General features: G+C 50.8%; 2 long non-coding RNA genes across 2 annotated transcripts in view; one reads left to right on the top strand and one right to left on the bottom strand.

Moving 5' to 3' along the window:
- Nucleotides 1-19,234, bottom strand: part of LOC132350896 (uncharacterized) — a 476,060-nt gene that overhangs the window by 74,977 nt on the left and 381,849 nt on the right. The window lies entirely within an intron of this gene.
- On the top strand, nucleotides 17,893-18,888 carry LOC132350832 (uncharacterized). The gene is made up of 2 exons (XR_009498024.1): nucleotides 17,893-18,038; nucleotides 18,264-18,888. It is a non-coding gene; the product is annotated as an uncharacterized LOC132350832 (long non-coding RNA).

A 19,234-nucleotide genomic window follows, 5' to 3' on the forward strand; every position in this document is an offset into this window, starting at 1 on the left:
TTTCCCCACCCCTAGCCCCTGGTAACCACCATTCTGCTCTCTGCTTTTATGAGTCTGGCTTTTTCAGATTCTGCATTTAAGTAAGGTTGCACATTATCTGTCTTTCTTGTCTGACTTATTTCTATAAGTGATTCTTGATATAAGCTTGTTCCTAACCCGTAGTTTAAGTTAGCCAGCGAGCCCTTTTTGGGGAGGAGAAAATCTTTTTTCTTCTAAGCTCCAAGCTTCTCTGGCCGGAAGCCCTGCAAACTAGACTGACAAAAGGCAGGTCAACCAGAGAAAACAAATGGAAGTCTATTAACATGGGCATCACGAATACGCAGGCGAGCACTCAGGGGAGAGTAACTTAAAGGGTGGTGGCAACTCAGGCTTATACAGCATCTTTTTTTTTTTTTTTTTTTTTACACATAACCGTTGTTGTGTATTTCTGTTTACTATATCGTTGATTCATGATCATTGAACTCACAGCCAACAGCACTTACACCTTATACCTGAGCAAAGCTTACCTAACACACACATTTTCTCCTAAGGCACACACATCACAGCCTTCCCAAACGTAGGAACACGACACCGCAATTCAGCACGATGGTTAGGGCCCGTTTTACACAGCAAAAATACCAACAAGCAGAAAAATGAGAAAACACAGCACTAAACAACAAAAAAAGGACACCTGTTATTAGTATGAGAGCTGAGAAGGCACAGCGCTGCCTTGTTCGACCTCAGCTGGGAACACGCACACCCAGACGATTCACATCTTCTGCTGCTCAGCACGTGTCCACGAATGACCCGAAAAGTTCCGGGAGTACTGATTTTGGGGCTACAAATAAATTTTAGTGAGTAGGCGAATTCACAAGTATGGAATCTTGGACTCATGAGGGCTGACTGTATGTTTGTTATACAGCATCTTAACAGAGAAGGATACATTGCAGAGAAGGAGCAGGACAAAGGGGAAGGCTTGAAGCTTCTGGAAGCAGGCAGCAAACCCCAGGAAGGCAAACGTGTGGGGACACTGAGGGCGCATACGGGCTGGGCGGTGGCGTGCGTTTGTGTGGAGGCTGTCGGTACTGCGTCACCTGCGGTGACAAGTTTGGTCTCCCCTTCCTGGAGCAGTCAGGCCGGGGCTCCTCCACAAGGGCGTTTACGTTCTGCCTTCGGGCCAGTGGGGTGGGGGGTGGAGCAGGCAGAGAGTTCCTCACGTGTCTGCTGTTGTTCAGTTGCCTTGAGCTCAAAACATGCCAGCGCACATTCGGGGTGGCATGTCTGAACCCCTTTACCCTCTAGAAAGAAGTGATTCGGGTCCCTGGAACACAGACAGGTCTGGAGCAGCCCAGGTGCTCCCTCTTTATCTCCTTTAAGGGAGAAGCCAGTGCAGGCTAAGAAGGACCTGTGATGGGAATTTAAAATTCTCAATAAAAACACGGTTGCCGGGCTTCCCTGGTGGCGCAGTGGTTGAGAGTCCGCCTGCCAACGCAGGGGACACGGGTTCGAGCCCTGGTCTGGGAAGATCCCACATGCCGCGGAGCAACTGGGCCCGTGAGCCACAACTACTGAGCCTGCGCGTCTGGAGCCTGTGCTCCGCAACAAGAGGGGCCGCGATAGTGAGAGGCCCGCGCACCGCGATGAAGAGTGGCCCCCGCTCGCCACAACTAGAGAAAGCCCTCGCACAGAAACGAAGACCCAACACAGCCAAAAATAAATAAATTAATTAATAAAAAAAAAAATACGGTTGCCTTTCAAAAACTCCCTCGGTTACACCTTGCTACCCAGAGGTGGTACCTCGGTTGTGGGAGTGTCTCTGTGGGGTGTTTGGCTTTTCCTAGCAGCTATAATACAAATGTAGCTAGATTCTGTGTTTGAAGAGAAAATCATTTAAAAGTAAGTCTTATTTTTAAAAAATAAAAAGAGAGAATAAGATCAATGGGGGAAAAAAGAAGAAACAACCATTGTGAAGTTAGTTACCCTGAGAATAAAGCTTTCAAGTGTCTATTTAAAGCCTCACATGTAGTTTCAACGGTTATTTAATTGGAAAAAACAATTCGAAGGCCTTTCCCGTGAACGCTATTGCTGCAGCTGCTGTGGGTGATGCCCTCTTTGGAGCTGGCTCAGCAGGGGAAGATAGCAGTTAGCAATCGATTGCATCGATGCTCACCAAGCAGCAGGCAGTAATACCCCTCCAATTGTACCTCCTGCTTAAATAACTGTTTGCACCTTAAAGAAGGATTTTCTTTCCACACATTAGGAAGATGCCAACAGCCCGTGCAGCTCCCTGCCTGAGGTTCAGTTCCACGCTGAGCTTCCTGCGAAGTCGCTGCCAACACTTTCAACTCCAGAGCAAGGCAACAACCGCGTGGGTAGAGCTTACTACACCAGCAGAGGATGAAGTAACCAAAGAAAGTGAAATTTGTTAAAATATAAAACAAGAGGTCTCTACTGGGTTGTAGTCAGATAGACAAAACATAAGTACACATTGATGATCATCTTCAAAAGGAAAACCAGAACACCTCCATTTGCACTGATGGTCAGGATGGGGTGTCGCTGCCCTGAGCAAAGCTCCCAGATTTCAGAACCAGGGAAGGAGCACAGCTTGAGCACCCCGTGGGCTCCTGGTCCTGCCAACACTAAGGGCTTTCACCTCGACAGCTGAGGCTGAACACGCTGTGTGCCAGGGACTCTGCCCCATCCTCTCCATAAGCCTCACAACAACCCCAGGTGGCACTTACAGGAATCGTCCCCTTTTAGGAAGGAAAGACAGAGTCAGAGAGTGTCCACAACTGACCAGAGGCTGCCTGCAACTGACCAGAGCGCCGCCATTGCCACTGGAATTTCAATCCATGCAGATCCGACTGGGAGGTCCTCCTCAGTCACTGTGTCCTGTGTCTGTCCCAGCACATGGATACGGACTGAGCTTTTATATGTACCTACGTGGGGTTATTTTAATTCAGTTGGAAATGCCTGCTTTCACAGGTTAAAATACGTGTATGTGTTATGGGAGCCGAACGTGCATTTTAAAGGAAGAGAACTAGGAATGCCTCTCCCAGCACACCCTTTGGCCTTAAATTCAAGCTGGTCTACCGCTTAGCGCCGCCCTCTGGAAGTTTCCTCCTGGGGAAGCCTCCCGAGGAGCGATGCCTGCCGTGTGCATGGCCCTTGACGCCGCCCACAGGGACACGTCCTGAAGACAGGGTGCAGAGCGGGGAAGAAGGGGCCGATCCCCAGCCGTACATCAGATTTGAATCTGGGCACCGAGAGGCACCGCACTAATGCACCTTCCTTTCTCTTGGGTGACAGGCGACTGGGATCCTCTAAGAGGGTGCTCGTGGCCTGGTCAGCATGGACTCCCACAGCCGACCCCTCACCACGTGCCCAGCTCTCAAAAAGTGCTGTTGAGACGGGATTTTTAGGGCAGCAATACTATCCTGTATCACACTGAATGGTGGGTACATGATATCGTGCCTTTGTCAAAACCCGCCGATCTGCACAGCACCAGGAGGGAACCCTGATGTGAACTATGGACCTTAGTGAATCATAGCCCGTCAATATCAGTTATCAATGTAACAAACATGCCACACTAATGCAAGATGTTAATAACAGGTGAGACTGCAGGGGGCGGGGGTGGACCTGGAACTCTATGTACTATCTGCTCGTTTATTCTGTAATTCTAAAACTGTACTAAAAATAAAGTCTTACTTATACAAATAGAATTTAAAGCAAATAAGCGTTTAGGTGCTGCTCCTGTCGCCAGCCTGGGCCCAGGGTTGGGGATGGAGCAGCCGGCAGGGGGAGCTGCCCGCATTTCCAGGTACCCCTGGTGGACCTGCAGGCACTTTGGAATTATTGTCCCTTTCAGTTTCCCTGGGGCCCTGGGTGGATGGATCAGCTGGAAAGTTAAACAGAAACGCCTGCGCAGGGCCAGGTTGCAGCTGCACTGAGTGGAGACACACGCTATTTCTGAAATGAACTTGAGTGCGGATACTTCACTTTCTAACAGGTCTGACCCTACTGGCAAGTCGGGTGCTCTCTGAGCAGAAATCGTTTCTGAGGGGCACTAACTGTCTTTTCCAGAAGAGTGAGGCACAAACTCCTAGGGCTTTTCAGCGTTACCTTGCCTGCTACAAATAGCCTCCATTATCTCATTAGAAGGCATCCCCGCCTTCCCCATCGCCATCACCATGTGGATAGAGCCTGTGAGTAACCTCGGGAAAAACAACAGAAGATAGTGACATTGTAGCGAAGAGCAGAGGCTCAGGTCAGGGGAGGTGGGGCTGATGAAATGGAGCAGGACCCTAGGGTCCTTCCCGCCTATGTCCTCCGCCTGCCTTTTGACTGTACGAAAATTTAGCCAAAGAATAAGTTTAATCAGAGAAGTGAGAAGATGCAGAAGCAAAGAAAAGCACTCAAACAAAACAAAGTAATAACAGTTTAGTCATTAAGCAAAGTCAAGGACCTTTAGTTCCTCCTCAAGGGCTATAGATCATATTCTGAGCCGTATCCCGTGAGCTGTGTTGCAGATACTGAAACCCCCGCCAGGTGGAAGAAGTTAACTCCATGATGACCAGAGGCCATGACATAAGCTGCCACAGTTCCGAGAACCGGCCTCAAAGAAATGGGAACAAACGACCCTGGAACTGAAGATGAACTGTACATAAAACAATCAAGAGGACGCGGGTCAGACCACCGATGACCAGTTTCAAGATGACTGTCAGAGCTGCCTGGGCTGTTTCTGCGTGCAGCCCCTTCCCTCCGCCTATAAGCCCCTGAAACTCCCCTTTAAAAGCTCTTGCCCACAGATTGTCGGCGGTGGTAGGAGGAGTCAGCCTTTGGACAAGACTCTCCCCTCACCGCCGGTTGCCGGCCTCCAGAATAAAGCAAACTTTCCTTTCCACCAACCTTGCCTCTCGAGTATCGGCTTTTGAGCGGCGAGCAGCCGGACCCCACTTTTGGTAACATTCGCTCTGCCTTTCAGGGGCTCTGCCATATCAGCGAGTTGGCAGCTTCTCTGCGTCTCAATGCGAACCAGGATCACAGGACATAATGAGGTGATTGATGGATGCCGCCGGCTCCGAGGGTGTACAGAGCAGTAAGTAACCACTCTATAAACACCCCCACATCAGGAGCTGCAACGCTGACAGGAAGAAAAGGAACGGAGTCTTTTGTTTTGACACTGTTTTTAAATATTCACAGTTAGCAAGACGGAAACCACAACCGACCATGACCTAAATAGCAAGCGACTGGAAGCAGATAACAAAGTTGTGAAAGTGTCATAATTAATAAGGCAACTCACACAGGCGGGTAAGGGGGACGGGGCGGGGAGGCGGAAACCGGGGTGCACAGCAGACCAGGACACCCCGAGCACCCGTGGTGGCTTCTGTTTGCATTTTCTCTACCTTGAGACAAAACGTGATGCTTTTTTACATTGCTGTAAACAAAACAAAACAAATGCCTGATACACTGCAGTCTCTGTAGCAGATTACGATACTTCCCTGGATGGGAAGTTGAAGGGAAAAGGGAATCCCAACCTCGCGGGACAGCTCGTGTCCACAGTTGACGGGGCAACTTTACTTCCGTCTCATTCCCCTTCGCAGCCGAGTGGAGACCTGGGCCCCTGGAGGCTCTGGGGTCCTGTGACTTTGCCTCAAGGCAACGGCACCAGGAGGGCGCTCTGGACCACACACCCTCTTCAGGGAGCCATCCCGGCGTCCTCCTCTTCCTCCCATCGTGGGGCCATCTGGGGATGGGGAGTGTCCCGGCTCCCCTGAACCAGGACTGTCCCTGCCCAGACGAGTGCCCGCGCCGGTGCGGTCTGACGGGGGAACAGCCACCCGAGGTGTCCGAGTCCAGAGGGACTTGCACGGCCGTCGGGCAGCCCCTGTCGGAGCAGGCGACGCGCAGGATCTCACCCGAAAACCACTGGGACTCTCTTGTCCCTGCCTCGTGTCCCCAGACGCAGCCTCCTGCCAGATCAAAGCGGGCGACCCACAGACCCCTCCGGAAACTCCCGGGGACCCTTGTCTGCCTCTGCCCTCTGCCAGCTGTGCACACACCTGCTTGCAGCTGTGATGAAAATAACAGCTTCGCTTTCTGTCCACACTCAGCTCTCAGCAGGACCACTGCAAGGAGGGGGTCCTGGGGGGTGGGGCCCTGGACGCCTCCCCCAGGACGCAGAGTAGACTGTAGGGTCGAGGCAGGGGGTGGGGAGGTGACCTTGTTGCCCGGACACACATTTGAGAGCAAGGGTAAAGGGTTAAGACCGGTCACCACAGGGGTTTTGAGGCTTGCACTGGACCCTAGTGGCTGATTAACCTCAACCAGGAAGGGATGGGGAAGCACAGAGAGATCGTGCGTGGGCTCCAAAACCCCCTAGGCTAATTTATCGTCAAAGTCCATTTTTTTCCCCCAAGAGGTGAATTCTGTTAATACTTCTTCAAAACCGGATTAACACGAGAAAGTTATAATGGAGAAGCCCGCAGGGAGAGAAAACCCCAAGCCAAGAACCTGTGAGCGCTTAAAAACTGCTGGTCTCCAAGAACGTAAAAGTACAACTGAGAACGGATAATGGTAAGTGTGCTGCTTTACAGGAGATGTGCGTCGCTTAAGAATCAATAAACATTTCATGGGAGCCTTTATCCTATTGGAGAGCTGATGAACGGAATCTGCAGAGCCAGCAGCAAGCGTGCCCGTCCGCACCCGCGCTTCAGAGGCAGGAAGGGGGCCGTTGCCAATCCATCCTTGGGACTCCAGCCAGCGGCCTCCGCGATGAGGGGCTTGTGCCTAGAAAGGGCTCTACTGAGAGAGACAATTTGGATCAGAGCCGGCCAGTCCGGCTCTATTTCCTTCCAGCCCTGATTTTGCACAAATGTTCTGTTTCTGACCTCAATGGCTTCTCCCTTTGGGGTAAACACAACAAGCCAGAAGGCCTACATTCTGAATCTGAAAACAGACTTTCCAGAATCTGTTTATCAACAAGGTCCAGGTCCGGACAGCGTTCATGCTCCGAGTTTAGACCATGATTCCGACCGGGCAGCCTGGAAATCCACATGCATGGAAGGCTTCCTGAGTGTCCACGTGGGCTGCCCTGAGGTCCCACAGCCTGGCACCCGGCAGACACTCGAGGCCACCATAGGTCGTGTCACGCATCCAGCAACGTGGTCCGCCCTGGAGAGGACACCCAGCACACAGGTGAGCTGCTGCCCCCGTGGGTTTAGTTTGCAGGAAGGCAGGTGAGGACCCTCTCAAACAACAGAGGACGCAGTGCAGCGAGCAGCGGGTTTTGTGTCTGAACAAGCTGACGGCCCTAATGGCCCACTTGGGGCCCGACTGGGTGACGTCCCCAGGTCCCCCTGCAGGGAGGGCTTGCTGCCTGGGGCTGGAAAGGGGTCAGTAGAGGACGTCCAGGCCTCCGAGCCCCCAGGGCCTGCCTCGATGCTGGGAGCCCCCTCGACTGGGTCATGTCCTTAGCGGTTGCCCCACCAGTGACAAACTGAAGAAGGGGTGTAATGGCCAAGCCATTCGTGTCCAACAGGCGACAACTCTGATGGGGCCCCTGGGTCCACTGAGCCCTCCCGGTAAGCGTCCTGCCGGGGACCCAGTCTCAGAGCCGGCTTCCCCAGAGCCCCGCCCTCCCTCTTCCCTCTTCTCCTGTTTGCCTGTGGCCTCCTGGCTCTCTTCTCTGCCTCGTTGTAAAGCTTTGATCTTCACTCTAGTCATCCCCAGGGGCTGTCTTCCTGCCCTCCCCCCGTCCACGCCCCCATCCCATCTCCAGGAGCCCTGCCTCCCCTGGGGCCTGGGTCCCGTCCTACTTCTCCTCATTCTCCCTGCACCTCGATGACCGCCTCATTTACACAAGACGTTCCAACCCTGCCACGGCTTCCGTGCGGGGGCTCTTGGTCCCTGCCGCTCTGCTGGCCTCTGTCCCTGGCAGTCTCTGCTCCTTGGTGGGCCACGGCCTCTGGACTCAGCCCTGTTCTGCAGGAAGCCCTCCTGGGCTTCACTCGTCACATCTAAGCAAGACGCTCCCCGGGGTCTTTCCAGCCCCAACCTCTCCCCTGAGTCATCGGACACTATGACGTGGTCTCTCCAGTGGCCTCAGTCCCCTCAGGCAGCAAAGAACCTGCTGTGATGAATCCATTTGCTCCTTCAACAAGGGCACCTGCCATGTGCCAATCGAGGCATCCACACGAAGGATGTCTGTACTGAAACAAGCAAATCTCTGGAATTCTATGCTCAGAAACACAACACAAACCGGAAAACTTGCAACCTCAATAAATGAATCTCTGCTGATGACATTTCAGACACCACGATCCTTGAGAGATGGAGAGACTCTTGGATGGGAACCACCCCACTCGCATCACCTCAGCTGCCAGGAACACAGCCTGACCTGGATGTTTGTTTGCCATGAAAACAAAGTCCCAGACATCGTGACCCTAAAGACCGTATATGTATGGTCTTGAAGGCTCCCTAAAGTTGGCAGAGCCCCTACTGTTAGCTCCGCCTCTCCCGTAAGAGTCAAGATGCGGCCCATCAGAAGCCTCTGAGCCTCCGAACAGTGTGGAGCAGCTACTCCATCTGGGGCGAGCACGAGGGGTTATGAGATGCCAGTGAAAAGCCTCCTCAGGAATCACCTGGAGCTGGCGATGTGACACCAGCCTGGTAACACGGGGACACGTGCAGCAACTCCGGAAAGCACAGGGTTCCCCTCCGCTGAGCCAGGTCACCAGGTCAGCAGTGACAACCGTATCTGCATTGTATTCAAAGCCCATGATGATCTGGGGACTCTGAAAAATCCAATCGTTGATAAATGGCCATGATTATAACTATCGATGTCTTCCAGGAAGCTTTATCGGACATGAGAGTTTTAAAATGTGAAAGTGCACAAAGAATCAGTTTCCACCAGGAGTGGGAGGTTTGAGTTTACAAGCCAGGTAAGAATATATTCAATACTTCTCTAGGAACAAAGTCTTCTCTGTAAAGGAAAGTAGGGCTGATTCTGCTGAGTGGTCCTCATCAGAATCCATTAAGTGTTACCGAAACTTAGGGTGTTCCCTCCAGCAACGCCTCATTAGTCTGACGAATGTCAAGTGCTAATCTAGAACTAATGGGCCGCGCACCGCGATGAAGAGTGGCCCCCGCTTGCCGCAACTGGAGAAAGCCCTCGCACAGAAACTAAGACCCAACAAGCCATAAATAAATAAATAAATAAACACAATTTAGAACTAATGGGATCTAATTTTATGAATTGTTTTCATACATATTAGAAAACATCTCGAGAGAGACATACTGTATTCTACATCTCTGTACATGACGAATGCATGCAAATGACCCGGCCCAGCTCCTGAATACTTCATCATCATCATTTTATTTACATAGGAAAATGACACTCGATTTGTTCGGCAGATTTTAAGCCACCGTTTCTGTCGGTAAACTGAACCCCTAGCGTGCAGGCAAAAGGCCCAGGGCAGTGGGAGGTACTCTGTGCAGGACACAGCAGCCTTTCGCTCCCTGAATTCCCTGATTCTTTAGAAAACGAATGCTTGTTTGATCTGGTCTATTTTTAAAAGTCTTAGCTCTGTAACGATAACTCGCATAGCTGCTTTCAAAAGAGACGTTCCCCTTTTCTGTGCCTCTTCCTTCCTGTTTATGAGTGTCCTCTGCTTGCTCTCTTTCTAAAAAGGCTTTTCATCCTCCTCTTCTTGTTGTTGCCTTGAGAAGCCAAAGAAGAGAACAGGTAGGTGACAGGCACTGGGGACAGACCTGGGAGGATAGTGACGGGCACCCGGAGATTTAGGGAGGAGGTAGGGGGCCTAAATGCTCTGACACAGTGACCGGTGCCCTTTGGGGCCTGGAGGCCCTGAGGATACCCAGTAGGAAGCCACTTTGCAAACTGTCATCACCGCTTTCCTTTCTTCCTGTGAACCCTTTAGACCAAGGCGGGGTCTGTCCCCTTTGAGGCTCTGGAGCTCTTCTGCGTCACCAAAGCTGCCGGATGCTGGCAACTGGCCCCCCCAGCACTCGCCCCCTCAGCCCCTAGAGTGCGGGACCCCAGAAGGAAGGCCCGGAGGCTTCAGCATGCTGGAGGAACCCAGGTGACAGAGACTTTGTAGCTACCTCCCCAGAGAACGCCGTGATCTGTACATCCCCGCTGACACTGCCACCACCTTGCCCATCTTCTGCCCTTCACGCCACAGTCACGACACCGTCTTCCTCGGGCCGAAGGGACAGTCTGCTGGGCGGGCACGTGGTTGCCTGTGGTGGCCCAGATTTCCGAGGTCTTTTGAGAGCGCTGTCTCATTTTCCCCTTTGCATTCCTTCTTCCGCAGAACTCAGGTCTCCCCTGTAATTCCTCTTTCTGTTCCTGACTCCTTCAAGCAATACGGGCGCGGGGGGCATCCCCCCCTCGGTGGAACTGAGGACGCAAGCCGCACCAGACGCCTCCTCCCACCGGGTCTCACTCACGGATGGTGGGTGAGCAGGGGGGCCGATGGGCGAGTCCTCGGGACCCCCAGCCCCTCCGGTCCATTCTGTCCATTGCTCCATCTCCAGGTGATGCCCTCAGGTGCCCTTCATCCCCCAGAGCTGTTCTCAGCCCCGGGACGGAGGGGCCCCACTCACCTCCACCACCCCCGGCCGCACCAGCCTACCATCCTGTCGCTGGGAGCTGGCTGGACGCTCTGTCCCTGTTTGACCCCTGCTCCCCCCCCCCCCCCCAACCTGGGACAGGTCCCACTTTCACAGGAATCCTCATCTCAGAGTCTCTTTCCGGGGAACCCAAACCGAGACAAGCGTATGCAGTCAATGCCCTCTCTGTCCCCAGTCCCAGACCACAGGCCCCTCCCCAGAAGCAGCCCCTCCATAGGTCCCGGTGAGACTCCATCCCAGAGGGCAGAGCACGGACCGCGAGCCTTGCTTTCCGTACCTGTAAAATGGGGCAGTAACAGCGCTGACGCGATGAGACGGCCTCGTCACGAGGATCAGACGAGTTGGTGTTTGCAAAGTGCTAAGGGCGGTGCCTGCGCCGGGGCAGCGCTCTCCAAAGTCACTAAAGGCATTAAGTCACTAAAGACTGACGTGCACATGGGAACCTCTTCTCTCCCCCAGCCTCCCGTTTTGACTCATCTGTGGATGAGAGAGTGGATGTCGCCGGGATCCCCGTGCTGCCTCAGCTGTCTGTGAGGCTGGGGTCCACGGGAGATGCAGGTGGCTGCCAGGACCTGGTCCCGCAAACCCGGCAGGACCTTGGGAGCTGGCGCGTTGGGTTGCCACTTCTTTCAGAACCCAGCCAAGTCCTCAGGTCTTAACTAAGCACAGGGTGCGGGAGGGATCTGCAAACACGGGGAGACCGAAGGGCTGCCTCTGAAAGCCTCACAGCCACTCCAGCACGAGCGCTCAGGGAGCAGACCCCACGTCATCAGAAACGAAGAAGCAGCTGGAAATTCACCTTGCCACGGGGAGACCACCCGACCACACCTCCACAGACGTGTCCAGGCTGTCACTCATCACACCGGCCCCAGCAAGGCTGAGGCTTGGAAATGCCCAAGCCGTGACACCCCCATGCTAGAGCTGATTGCTCTGCACTTGAGAAGAATGAGGGCCTCTGGTCTGAAATATCTGCCTGGAATGTGGCGTGAAATCTCATCCCACTTACAGCAGGAACATGATGGTGGCGGCCAGAGAGCATATTCGTTTCTTGATAAAACAATTAGGGGAAACAGCTAGACAGCTGATTGGTTCATCAATGAACCCATCCCACATCTTCCAGACAAGCCTGGGCACCACATGAGATTTAATAAAATATATTGACCATTTTGGAGTTGGTTTGTAGGGCTGTGGGAATTCAGCCTAGGGCTTCAGTCTCATTAAACCTACCTCATCTCAAATGTTCTCCTTCAGGTTGATCTGAGAAGTATTTTTGTCTGCATTTGGCTCCCACTGTTGGAATTTTATATCTTTTTCGATTCATAGAATATTAATAACATGGATGAGGCTGTCAGTCTCCCCTCTTATCCCTTTCACATCCTTTTACCAAGATGGCTGTGTGGAATCACTCACTGGACTGCATTTTTATTTCTAGTCCTTATAAATACCAAGAAAATACTTAGACTTCACAAGCCAAAAAAAAAAAAAAAAAAAAAAAAGTCTTTACTAGGAGTCACTGTTTTCTAATAGCTCCCAAAAAAATAAATCTGTGAGGCATCAACAAAGCATAATTTTACTTTCAACATATTGACCTGAAATCTTTCTGTGATCAAGAGAATCCCAGGTGAGAGTATAAGGATTTCTCGAGGCTCATTAACTCTCTTTCCTGAGCAACGTCATACAGATGGGGTGGTAGTTCTAGAATAATATACCCTTTCTTACAAAGAAATTAATGACAGAATTAAATTGCATAAAGAGAAGAGCAATCCATTAGCATTGCTGGGCTCAAAGACTGCCTCTATTTTTCTCTTAATGTGAGCTCAATAGACCTTTAATCAACACTTCTTTGAAGAGTGAAAGATTGAATTTCTGGAAGATCCTGATGTGGGCAGTAGTTAATATCTTAATTTAGACTCAATCAATCCAACACTTGTTTGGAGAAAAGAATGGATGTGAATCATTGCCAGTTAATACAAGAACGTGAAAAGCTCGAATCATGCACTTTCCAACTCCATTCAAGGTCCACATGGGGAACCAATGCTTGCTTAGCGTGGAGGGCTGTCCTCAGGTACCCGTGGAGCTGCTTTCGAAGAGGACTCACAGACGTACTCCCCAACCTAGCTAAGTGTCAGGCAAGGGGAGTTCTGCGGGTCTGAGCCTGGTGTGGGCGCAGCTCTCTGCGGCTGTGGTCCCCACCTGGACTGTCAGATACGGTGCCCTCTTCCCCCCGCAAAAAGTCATTCCTTCAAATAGTCCCTCACAGAAAACCTCGCCTCCACCTATTGAAATAAAAGCTGTGTGTCTTCATTCACACAGCAAATATACAAGAAGTATGCCAGTGGGGTGTTTGTATACCATCTCCTGGATGAAAATAATGATGTATTTGTTGCGTTTGCCAATTTCTGTTGTGTAAATATTCCCAACATGATCTATTTCAATCTACCAACCCAACATCACTGGCCACAGCGTTGGGGAGAGATGTATGGAATCAGCTCCTTTGAGCTGGTGCGAGCCTGCTCCAGCACAGCCCTGAAAGCACCTGTTCTTTTGTAGATGTGATGTGAGATGATGATACTACAAAGATCCACGGCACCCGGGTTCCTGCCCTTGCGGAGTTCACAGTATAGACAGGAGCACAGCACATGTGTGAGAAGCTTCCTTCTACCGAATGACATCATCTAAGTTTATTAGCGAGAGGAATTCTCCGAGAATGTTACGGAAGGCATGTCTAGGGATCTGTGGGTGACCACGGCTTTGACATTGGTGCATGACACAAATGAATGAAATACAAAATCAGAAAGAAGAAAAGGAACCACAGAACAGACAATGCTGGTCTATATGACAGTAGAATATTCCTGAGATTTTTGCAAATATTTTTAAAGAATTCAATTAACAGATTTATAATTTAAGTGAAAAACAAATGTTCCAAAATAGCTAAGGTACATCTAGGAAAGAAAAGAAAGGAGACTCCAACCAAAATTAAGATAGAAATCCACATCCAGTAATGGTAGACATGGTCATTGATACCAACCCTTCCACTGAGAAGAACTGTAAAAGTTGGATATCGAAAGGGGCCAGTGGGACGTTCTGGGGCATGTGGCAGAGGTGGTCATAGATAAGGACTGACCCTCAGGACAGCCTTGGGCTAGCTATTATCTTTTTCTTGGGAAGATCCAAAGAGAGCTTCCTACTAAGTTGTTCTGATCATCTCAGGCAAAAGATGCAGCAGAACTCTTTAGTCTTAATACCCTAAGAGTCACCTTCTCTGAACTACTCACACATAGAATGAAAGCCCATTTGGAGGGTGGTGAGACTAGGATAGATATTTTTCTGACAAAGAATGGGCTGGATGAAACAACAGAGGTAGGAAAATAGAAAAGGAAGAATGTCTTGAAAAGACTTACACCACCACTTGACTCAATGAAAATCAGTGTAAAGGCTCCAGGTGACTGGTAAATATTCCTTGTGCATCTTCTGAGGCATAAAGTCTTTTGTTTCCCAAGCGTTGCCTCCGTAAAGACTTAAATGACTGAGCCGTCCTATAGCTCAAGATATCACTTCTGTCGCTCACAAGGGAAACCTGTCCGACAGCATCTCTTATCTGTCAAACAGATGAAGCCGGGGCCTTTCCTGGCTGCTCTGATAACGGGCGTTAGAAGGAAGGGGTGACTGCCTGCACCGCAGAATGATTGGTGCAGATTTTGCCAGGTTTTAATGAGCAAAGGAAAGTGTTGCTCATCTCAGCAACGTGGGAGCTAAATCACTGGCTTTCTTGACTTCCCTGGGAAAGCCATTTGTTCTGTAATTATGTAAGACCCATATACATGTCACAGGAAGGCAGCGGGTTTACTATTTTAAATTAAATTTTATTAGTGCTAGGAACTTCCACAAGCCCGGCTAACAGTCTACACCACCTTATCTCCATTCTGAGTGGGTATTTCACCGCAGAGAAGCCCTCCTCCGAAGGAGATGTGTGGTTTTGCTTGGCTTTGCTTTTCTCATAGAAAATGAAAATTCTATTACACAGAAGTGGAGAAGGGCAGCCGTTGATCCAGCTCCACGTCAGAGGCGGGAAGCTCCCTTTCACGCTCTTCAAGCCCCTGCACAGTCGTGAGCCCGGTGCCCCCTCCTCCACCCAGCGAGCTGGTCCAGGAAGTTGTGCCGGTTTCCAGGTTACCCTGGGAGACAGGGAGGAGCACGGCCAAGGGCACAGCCTTGGGCTCAGGGTCACGCAGGGTGGTTACACGTCCTGACGTTTGTTACGACATAAGTTATGTTCGTTTAACTAACATTAAAGCTTAAAGTTATCAACTAAAGAGTTAATTACCTTCTCCATGTCTATTTTGCTGTCTTCAGGAAACCCGAGCTCCCAGGAAAGAAAGGAGCAGTGTGACTTTTTCTTGATCAAGTGCTACGTGCAACAAGTATCCTCTTCCTCCCGCTCAGCCTGCACAACCGCAACATGACCCTGGACGGATCACGTAGCACAGACGTCAGGGGTGGGGTGGGGTATCCGTGGAGCACCCCAGTGCTTGGGATCCAGCTAAGGAAACTCTGCGCTTCTCAACAGAGAGAACTTAATAGAGGGAATTGTTGCCTACATGATGGCACAATTAAAAGTTGATGAGGCAAAGCAGAAAATAGCCCTGCAGGTGCCACTCACGTCCCAGGGGCTGAACGGCCATGGCAGAGCCCAGAATCCAGGGCCTTCAAGTGGGAACCAGCCCCTGGGGTGGGGAGTCCTGGTGGCAGCTGGGAACATGGCAAGTGGGATGTCTAGTAAGGGCTGGGCAAAGTGCGGGGGGGTGCCCCAGATCCTCCCCTTTGCCATCCTCCAATTTTCCACCAGTGCTTCCATGACCTAAGCCACCGGGAAGCAGGAGGCAAGGGACCCTGGGCAGTGTGACTCCCATCACTTTTACCATTTTCTGTGCATTACAAGTGGGTCACCAGATGCAGCCCAAACTCAAGGGGAGGGGCTTACACAGGGAAGTGAATCCCCAGAGGCAGGCATCACAGGACTCATCCCAGAGGCTGTCTACCACACCCTGAACAGCCATACGACATTGTGACGAGATGCTCGCCCTTGAGAGGCACACGGGAACCGAGATCCACTGAGAGAGGACCAGGCTATGCACTTGCCCATCACGCACAATGAGCCACACACTTATTGCCTGGATGTTTTACATGGTTCAGTCTCTTGTATGAATATGTGTATATTTTTGCTTAAGAGGTATAGTTGAATATATTTAAATTAAATATGCATATGACATGACTGTGACATGACACTAATTTATTTAGGTATATATCTGTTGCTATTAGGAAATAGTTCTAGAAGATTCGAGGTGGGGATGGGGAAGGGAGGTGGAGAAAGGATGGGTGTAGAGAAGCCAGTTCTGAGAAAATGGTCCAGGTGAGGAATATGAAACATTTGGCATAGGGAACAGATTGTGTTCCCAAAGGGGAGGGGGGGTCGGGGAGGGATGGAGTGGGAGTTTGGGATTAGCAGATGCAAACAATTATATATAGGATGGATAGACAACAAGGTCCTACTGTAGAGCACAGAGAACTATATCCAGTATCCTGTGGTAAACCATACTGAAAAAGAATATAAAATAAGAATGTATATATATATATATATATATATATATATATATACACACACACACACACACACACACACACACATATATAACTGAATCGCTTTGCTGAACAGCAGAAATTAATACAACATTGTAAATCAACTATACTTCAATTTTAAAAAATTAAAAATAAAAAAAGAAACATCTTTGGATAGAAGAAGCAGATGGTGGCAAGTAATTAAAAGGTGTTTCAGATTCCAAAAGGTCAGAATTGATGATGGACCAGTTAGATCCTGAGACAAGAAGACTAGGGGTTCTGACTTCTCCCATTTGCTCAGATATTAAATCTAGACGATGTTAATAAACCAAAGCTGGTCTGGGGTTAAGGAGGATGCAACGCAGGTGAGAAGGATGGGGGCGGTGGTCCCCTCCATACGTGGCCCCGGCAGGCCCTTCTGGGGAGAGGAGCTCAGGGGGTGCGAGCAAACCTACGGCGTTGGGCGGACAAGAGGAGCCGAAGGCTGGGCCACCCCGTGCCTAGCGCACTGGAAAACTATTCACCTGGTCAAATTAAGGGCCAAATCATTTCTTTTTAATACAAGACTCTCTGTGAAGAGGGGTTTTTATCTATCTGTGCTTTTTATTATGTTATGCTTTGAAGTGAGACCTTTCAAGGGTTTGGAGCAAGAATTGAGGAATGGAGAGTGAGGGGAGATGGCTGGGGGGTGGTCCCCGCCCCCATCATCCCTGTGCGTCCCCCTCACTATTCGTGGCCTGCCTGTTCCTCTGCTGCCTGGGCCGCTCCGCAGGGCCTGCCTCCACCTACCCAGAGACCCCCTCCCCAGCCTGCTGCCCCACCTGGCACAGGAGGGCACCCAAAGATGCTCATCTGCGTCAGGATGTAACACATTTGATGATCGCCTTCCTTCACCTGACGTCCACGCTGCCGGCGCTCCGCTTTGTAATAAGAATCACTTCTCCCTGGAGAAGACTTCTCTGATCTGATTAAGCATGGGATGGTGACAGTATCCATAATTAAGAGTAGTTAGACGCAAATTTGAGGAAATGTGTTTGAAAAACCTCTGGATTATGATCTCCACTAATCACTGACTTAGATTGAACGTGACGGTTTGAAGGTCCGTTTCAGCTTCCTCTGCGACAGCCGCATAATTCTCTTTGTACATTAGACAGTCAGTCGTGATGGGTTCTGAACGGGTTCACGGAAGCCGTTCCCGGTGGGCCTGTTTTGAAAGTGGCCCCATTTTATACCTGTGTGCAGTATTCATTGGCTGTCACCCCTGATGTGATTTGCATGCCTCCCAGTGGGGCGGAGAGAAAGGCAGAACAACAGGATAATCTGTATGGACCCCAGCGGTGCGGCAGGGCCAGCTCCCGAATCACTCAGAAGCGCCCGGGCCTCGCGTTTCAGTCCCAAGGCCTCACCGGGGACAGTTTCTGACCTCAGAGCTCAGCCCAGCACAGCACCTGCTGGAATCCGTAAGTGACCGTCCGTCGTCTGAGAGCCTTTTCCTCTATGAAGCAATTTTTAAACTTGAACTATTAGCATGTTTATTTATACCTAGGCAGCTTCCAAAAATAGCGTTGGAAACACTGATGCTGTAACATGACGATGCATTTAAACGAAGAGAGCAGCCGTGGGTGGGGTTGCTGGGGGCAGCGGGAGGCCTGATGGGGAAGCCGGGGCCACGACCCGATGCTGCAGCCGGTCCAGTGCTGACCCCCGAGCTTCCCGACAGCCCAGGGAGGGGACACCTGCCGGGCCGTGCGGCTCTCGGCCTGAGAAGACGAGCAGAGGTCACCCAGAAGGTACCTTTCCCGCACGGAGCTTGGAGGGGAGCTTTCCTGCCAGCTCACCATGGTGGCCTCACCGTGTAGAACTGTTCTACAACAAGACTGTTTTGAATCCCTGAATTCAGGAAAAAATGAAATTGTGAAATAATGTGATAAGTTTGGGGCGGGGGGGCATCTGGGTTGCTATCTAACAATGTCCTGACATCAGTGAGGTGTAACTCATTTCGATCCCCTCTGCAGCTTTCCCGGAGGTTCTAACCCGCCACAGCACCGCAACTTCTCCCTCTCTCCTTCCTGTTGGGTCTCCCCCACAAATCAATTTCAAACGAACTCCACACAAGCCAGTTAATTATGTGGTCCCCCAGCAGGAGTTTCCGTGGCAGATGAAGAAGATGCGTTTCCTATGACACTCACTCCATCACGAGAGGATCCTTTGCCCCCCCGCTGAATCTGGGTAGGATCTCTCACTGCTGTGACCAGAAGTACAGCATGGTAGGGACAAGCCCAGGCCTTAAGAAATCAGAGGATGCTACTTGCTGTCTCCTGGGAGGCTCCCTCAGGGGAAAACCAGCTTCCCTGTTAAACGCCTGCCTATCCTTGGAGGACGCCTCTATCAGCCTAGGAGAGGCTGAGTGCAGAGAGAGCGGTGCCAGCCAGCCCAGCCCCGGGCCATCTTGGACATTCCAACTCCAGCCTCTCCACGTGGAGAAGAAGCAAAGCTACCGAATCAGGAGCCCAGAGGAGCAGACCCAGCCAGCTCCAGCCCCGCAAGCCCCTCAAGGGAGACGCCAGCCGCAGTCTCTCCAAATTCTAGAACCACAGAATTGTAAGCGTCATAAAAGGTCTGTCACTTCGCACCATTAAATTGTGTTGGTTTGTTTTTTGCACCAATAGCTAACCAGAAAAATTATACATTAGAAGTTACATTCCTCCCCGCCTCCTCGCAAAAAAAAGGAAGTTCTATCCCTACCTGGAGATCTTCCATCCAGCTGTCACTCTTAGAGCTACCTGGGGCCACCCACACTCCATGATTTGCATTATTCAGCATGCATAAGGGAAAAAAAAAAAAACATGTATGGAGAGAGATGGAGAGAGGAGAGGAGGGACAGAGAGAAACAGAGGGACACAGAGGCCAAAAGAGTCAGAGAGAAATGAGGTAGAGATATTGGGTGAAGAAAGGGATAAGCCTAAGCATCAGGGCCTTAGTGATG

This window comes from Balaenoptera ricei, chromosome 16 (assembly GCF_028023285.1).
Source record: "Balaenoptera ricei isolate mBalRic1 chromosome 16, mBalRic1.hap2, whole genome shotgun sequence".
NCBI classification, from domain to species: domain Eukaryota; kingdom Metazoa; phylum Chordata; class Mammalia; order Artiodactyla; family Balaenopteridae; genus Balaenoptera; species Balaenoptera ricei.